Source organism: Orycteropus afer, unplaced genomic scaffold (genome assembly GCF_000298275.1).
Source record: "Orycteropus afer afer isolate SDZICR_OR568_19922 unplaced genomic scaffold, OryAfe1.0 scaffold00407, whole genome shotgun sequence".
Classification (NCBI taxonomy): Eukaryota; Metazoa; Chordata; class Mammalia; order Tubulidentata; family Orycteropodidae; genus Orycteropus; species Orycteropus afer.
Window position 1 is genome coordinate 1,937,851 of NW_006921994.1, and position 6,230 is coordinate 1,944,080.

The 6,230-nt window shown below is 41.7% G+C and overlaps 1 pseudogene; it reads right to left on the reverse strand.

Annotated features, from left to right (window-relative positions):
- Window positions 1-3,189, reverse strand: part of LOC103208058 — a 24,473-nt pseudogene extending 21,284 nt beyond the window's left edge.
- Between the last annotated feature and the right edge of the window lie 3,041 nt (window positions 3,190-6,230).

The following is a 6,230-nucleotide window of genomic DNA, read 5'->3' on the forward strand; positions in this document are numbered from 1 at the left end:
GATATAGAAGGAGTGCTGGTGGCCCAGTGGTTAATTACTCAGCTGCTAACTGAAAGGTCAGTGGTTCTAACCCACCCAGCAACTCTGCAGGAGAAAAGATGCAGCAATCTGCTTCCATTGAGATACAGCCCAGGATACTTGATAAGACCTTTCTAGTCTGTTATATGTAGTTGCTGTGACTCGACTCAACATCAGACAACAACAACAGCAGAAATTACCTCCCAAACAATCTTCTCTTTCCCCTGCTTGTCACCTCCAACAACAGGAATGCCTCTACTACCTGAAGTAATCGATTTTATTGTTGGACAGTTCTCAGTATTAGCATGTTTATTTTTGTATTGAGTTGAATTCCAAGTCCTTGAAGGTTGCCCAGGGTGGACCCAGTTTTGCTCATTGAAGCAACAGCACCCAAAATATCTACTTTCTTTTACATATGATAGTTCTTCAAGTACATGCAGATGGTACCCCATCTTGTCTTATTTGTCACCAATTCAGGCTCAGAATCCTTCCACTAATCTCATGTGGCATGGGGTCAAGATTGAGTAGCTGGACACACTGTGGTTGATCATTATTCCCCTCCAAGTGTGAGGTCAAATCAAGCCCAAACTTATTATTTGGGCTCTCAAAAGTCCTATTCAGCTAGCTAATCAGCTAATCCACCATATCTGTCCAAATTTGTTTCCACAACTTTGCAATACAAATCCCCTGATTCCAACTATCTTTCATTATTCTCTAAAGACAGCATGATAATAATTCTGTCTTTGGTCTTTCTGACAGATACAAGAGAAGATAAGTTACAACAATATCTTAGGATGCTATCATGATTTCAGAAACCTGCTGTGAGCATGGTACACAGTGGTGGGTGAATCCCTGGAGTCTTGGAGCTAACAGGAAGTTTCTTAGACAATCAAAAAGTGAAGGGTGCCAGTGCAGGAGATCCTGGATAGAAGGGGAGAACAATGTGGATCAAAACTCAAAATCACACAAAAAAGACCAGGTTTACTGGTCTGATAGAGCCCAGTGAGACCCCCGAAACTATGGCCCCTAGTTACCCTTCAGGATTGGAACTGAACTCGCTCCTCTGGCTTCCAGTCGAACGATGGACAGGCATATAGAGTGAATATTTGTGTCAGGTAGATACACTCCCTAGAGCGATCAGTAGTGGGAGAACAGAAGGGCAGTGTTTGCACAGGGAGATAGCTTGGTGGGGGGCAGGAATGCATAGGAAAGAAGGACACAGGGAAGAGGTAACTACAGGGAAGAAGTAGGAAGAGAGCTGTTACATTGTGGGGATTGCAGTCAATGTCATGAAACAAAATGTGTATGGAAAATGAATTTTCTCTGTAAATTTCACCCAAATAATAATAATAATGATACTTAATAATAACAATAAAGTGAAGGGTGCCATGCAGCTGAGAGCCATGGAGGCTTTGAATGAAAATTCTGAATGTGTATAGGAAATCAGATTAAGACAGGCTGATCAGGAAAGGCTTCTCTGAGGTGACACCTGAAGAGCCAACTGAAATGACATCTGCAAGATGATAAGAAACCAGCTCTGTGAAGAGCAGAGGAAGAGGGCAGGAGGTGCGTGCAAGGGTCTGATGTGAGAGCGAGCTGAGTTGTTCAAGGAACCTAACGCTGACCCAAGGGGATGGGATGTGAATAGAGAGTTAAAGACAGAGGCCAAATCATGAAGGGCTTTGCAAGCATTTAAAGATGGCATCTTCTTCCCAAAGGCAAAAGGAAGTTCTGTTCCTGAAGGCATTTAGGCAGCAGTGTGTGTGTGTGTGTGTGTGTGTGTGTGTATGAGAGAGAGAGAGGCTGGTCATATTTCCTAAGATGTACTAGCAAGAATGGCCTGGAGATGTCCTTCCAGACATCAGGTCTGGAAAAGCCCATGGATCACAACAGTCCAGTCCACGGCCAATTGTGGGAATAGCACAGGGCTGGGCAGTGTTTCATTCCATTGTGCATGGACTCACCATGAGTTGGGGGGAGACTTCATGGCATCTCACAACAACACTTGATGGGGCGCTGTGGTCACAGCCAGATCTGTAACATTCTAGGAAGGCAATTCACAAGAATGTAAAAAGAACGTGTGTGCCACATACATGCACGTTTTTGTTGGTTTTGTTTTTAGGTTGCCTATAATTTTTGGTTCCTTGTGAGGCCTATGAGTATGAAAATTCTAGATTATCATTGATTCATGGAAGGGAATGTTCTCATCCTGCCAGGGCTCTGGCACACCGTTGTGTAATTACATTATTTTTCATAATTGTTTGGAGCTGGATTATTTGTCCATTTCCATCACACATGATTATTTCCTTCTCTTGCCTTATAAATTGGATAAAGCTCTTATCAGTATTCACTCAGCTGTAGGAACAGCCTGAGTTTTTCAGGCCCTCACACAGTGTTTAAAGAGAATTTTAACATATCTGGAAATACCAGGCTTGGTGCGATTTGTTTAACACCATTATTGCAGAGCCCATTTTCTGACTAAATCAGCCCAACTGCAGAAAGCAAAGATTACAAGTGAAAACACATGAAACAGGAGAATCAGTGACTGGCTGATACTAGATTCAACAAAATCTCCATTTATACTGTCTGGTGGTCCACAAACAGGGCCTTTGGCATAACAAGGCTAGCTTGAAACTCCCCCAGGTGAGTGACCAAACCAGCTCTGTTAGTTAGTGTTCTCCAGAGAAACAGAACCAAAGGGAGATATGTATGTCTATTACCCATCTATTTGGTATGTATGTATCTATCTGTGTATCTCTCTAGCCATCCCTTTATCTATCATCTATCTGTCTATCCATCCATCCATCCATCTGTCTATCTATCTATCTATAATTTAAGTTCCATTTATTTTAAGGAATTTACTTATCTAATTGTAGATGCTGGCAAGTCCAAAAGATGTAGTTGAGGTGGCAGGTTGGAAACACCAGTAGGTTTTTTTTTTTTTTTTTTAACTTTTTATTGTGATTTGGGTGCAATTTTACAAAGCAGATTTGTTTTACTTTCAACATTTCGTGTACGTTTTGTTTTGTGACATTGATTGCAATCCCCACAGTGTAACAGCTCTCATTGCATGTCTTCTGCATGTTACCCCTTTCTTGTGTCCTTCTTACCTTTGTGTTCCTGCCTGCTTAGCCTTCTCCTTGTGCAAACGCTGCCCGTCTTATCTCTCATGGTTGACTTTTCTAATGAGTGCATCTCCCTGGTTTAGTTTTTAAGCTCAGACTCCTGCCTGTTGTTTCTCTGAGAGTTGAGCCATGGGAGTCAGTCCAATTCCAGGCCAAAAGTGACTTGGGGCCATAGTCTTGAGGGGTTGACCAGTCTCCATTTTTATTTTTGAATTTTGTTCCACATTTTTCCTCCCACTCTATCTAGGATCTCCAGTTTTGATCCCTTTCTGAGTTGTTGGCATTGGCAGCTGGACACCATCTAGTTTCTCTGGTCTCAAGTTATACAGCCTGAGGTTCCCTTCATTCATTGGTCCCTTGGACTAATTGTTTCCATGCATCTTAGATTTTCTTCACTCTTCTTTCCTCCAGATAAGGAGAGACCAATAGTTGCTCCTTAAATGGCCACTCACAAGCTTTTAAGACCCCAGTCATTACCTACCAAAGTTGGATGTAGAACAATGTTTTTATATACTGTGTTGTGCCAACAGAGCTTGATATCCCCCTCAACAACGGTCCCAAGCATGCAGGCCCAGAGACTCACTCCCTCAAGGGGCTTGATTATGGTTAAAAAGTTATTCTAACTTTGTTCTCTGTTAGCTCTATAAAGTATATGAACATTTTTATAACACATTCAAATACGTATGTGGGAATATCATCTGCCAAACCTATATATGATCATGGGTATAGTCCTATTTGCCTACCCATACCAGCTCTTTTTTTGCCTGTCTACCTATGTATTGACCAGTAGATTAGGGTTGGTTATTACTAATAGTGCAGTGTTGTGTATGTAATAGTATTTGCCTCTTGTGAACATCTCTGTGTCTTCCCTTTCCTTAGTGATGGTGTGCTGGTTACATGCTTTTGTAGTATTGCCTTTCCCTTCAACCAAATCAACATGCATCTCTTAACCAGTCAGCAATTTTACCTCCCTTTCCCCTCCCATCCCTGGTAATCAATAAAGAAAATTTCATTTCCTGTGTAAACCTTTGCTTGACTTTTTTTTTTTTTAAATTATTATTTTTAAAATTTGTATTGTGATTTGGGTGAAATTTTACAGAGCAAATTCACTTGCATACAGCAGTTCACATACACTTTGTCTCATGCAATTTCCCACAATGGAATAGCTCCCTTCCCACTTCCTCCCTATAGTTACCTCTTCCCTGTGTCCTTCCCTCCCATGGACTCCTGCCCCCCCTGAGCTGTCTGCCTGTGCATACACAGCCCTTCTTTCTCCCATGATTGATCTCTCCAAGGAGTGTATCTACCTAATGTAAATGTTCAGTTCATATGCCTGTCTTTTGTTTGGCTGGAAGCCACAGGAGTGGGTTCAATTCCAGACCTGAAGGGCAGCGAGGGGCCATAGTCTCAGTGGTTCCACCAGGCTCTATCAGACCAGCAAACCTGGTCCTTCCCACTCCCCCCCTTTCTTTTTTAGTGATTTTGAGTTTTATTCCATGTTGTTCTCCCATTCTATCCAGGATCTCCTACATAGATCTCCCACTGAATGATTGACAGTGGTAGCTGGGCACCATCTAGTTCTGGTCTCATAGTTGTATAGGCTGAAGATTGCATGGTGAACCAGTTGCTTGGACTAATTGTTTCCATGTGTCTTTGATTTTCTTCATTCTTCTCTGTTCTGGACAACGAGAGACCCATCATTGCATCTAGATGGCCACGTGCAAGCTTTTAAGCTCCCAGTCACTACTCATCAATGCAGCATGTGGAACAATGTTTTCGTGTAGGATGGTATGCCAATTGAGCTTGATGTCCCCTGCGACTGTGGTCCCAAGCCCACAGATCCAACTATTTACTCCGTCTAAGTAGCTGGCTGTGGCCAAGAAGTGACTAAAACTTTGTCCCTTGTTAGCTCTATTATATACCTGGGAATTCTTACAGAACATACAAATACACTTGTTGAAACATTGTCTGCCAACCCTATACGTGGTCCTGGGCACATTCACCCCTACATGGACATACCTAATAGTTCAGCCTGTCCACTCATCTATCCACCTGTATATCAATGTTTGCCTTCACTCACAACGCAGTACTGTATGAGCAAAAGGGTTCATCTTTGTTGTCTGTATCTCCCATACATCTCTCTATGTCTTCCTCTTCCTCAATGCCAATGTGTTGATTACTCACATTTGGTATATTGCCCTTCTCTTCACCCAAATCAATACTTGTCTCTACATATTTAACAGTGTTCTCTCTCCTCCCCATCCACCCCTGATAACCAACAAAGAAAATTTCATTCCATATATAAACCTTTCCTTGACTTTTTACAATAACAGGCTAATACCATATTTGTCCTTCTGTGATTGACTTATCTCACTCAGCTTAATGTCCTCCAAGTTCATCCACATTATGCAGTGTTTTGCAGATTCTATGTTATTCTTTAGGATTGCATAGTACTCATTGTATGTACATACCATAGTTTGGTTATCCATTCTTTGGTTGATGGGCACCTGGGTTGTTTCCGTCTTTTGGCTATTATGAATAGTGCTGTGATGGACATGGGTGTGCATATATCTGTTCTTGTCCTGGCTCTCACTTCTTTAGGGTACATACCCAGCCATTCCATTAGAAAATGGTATTTCTAATTCCACCTTTTTAGTGAATCATCACACTGCTTTCCACAGTGGTTGTATCATTGTACAGTCCCACCAACAGTGGATGAGAGTCCCAATCTCTCCGCATCTTTGCCAGCATTTGTTATTTTCTGTCATGTTGAACTTTGCTATTAGTGCTGGGGCAAGATGGTACCTCATTGTTGTTTTGATTTACATCTCTCTAATGGCTAATGATTGTGAGCATTTTTTCATATGTTTGTTGGCCACCTGAATATCCCCTTTGGTGAGGTGTCTATTCATGTCTTCTGCCCATTTTTAAATTGGATTATTTCTCTTTCTGCTGTTGAGGTGTTGGGGTTTTCTGTAAATTCTAGAGATAAGTCCCTTGTCAGATATGGCATTGCCAAATATTTTTTCCCAATCTGTAGGTTCTCTTTTGACTCTCTTAGAAAAATTTTTGGAAGCACATAAAAAT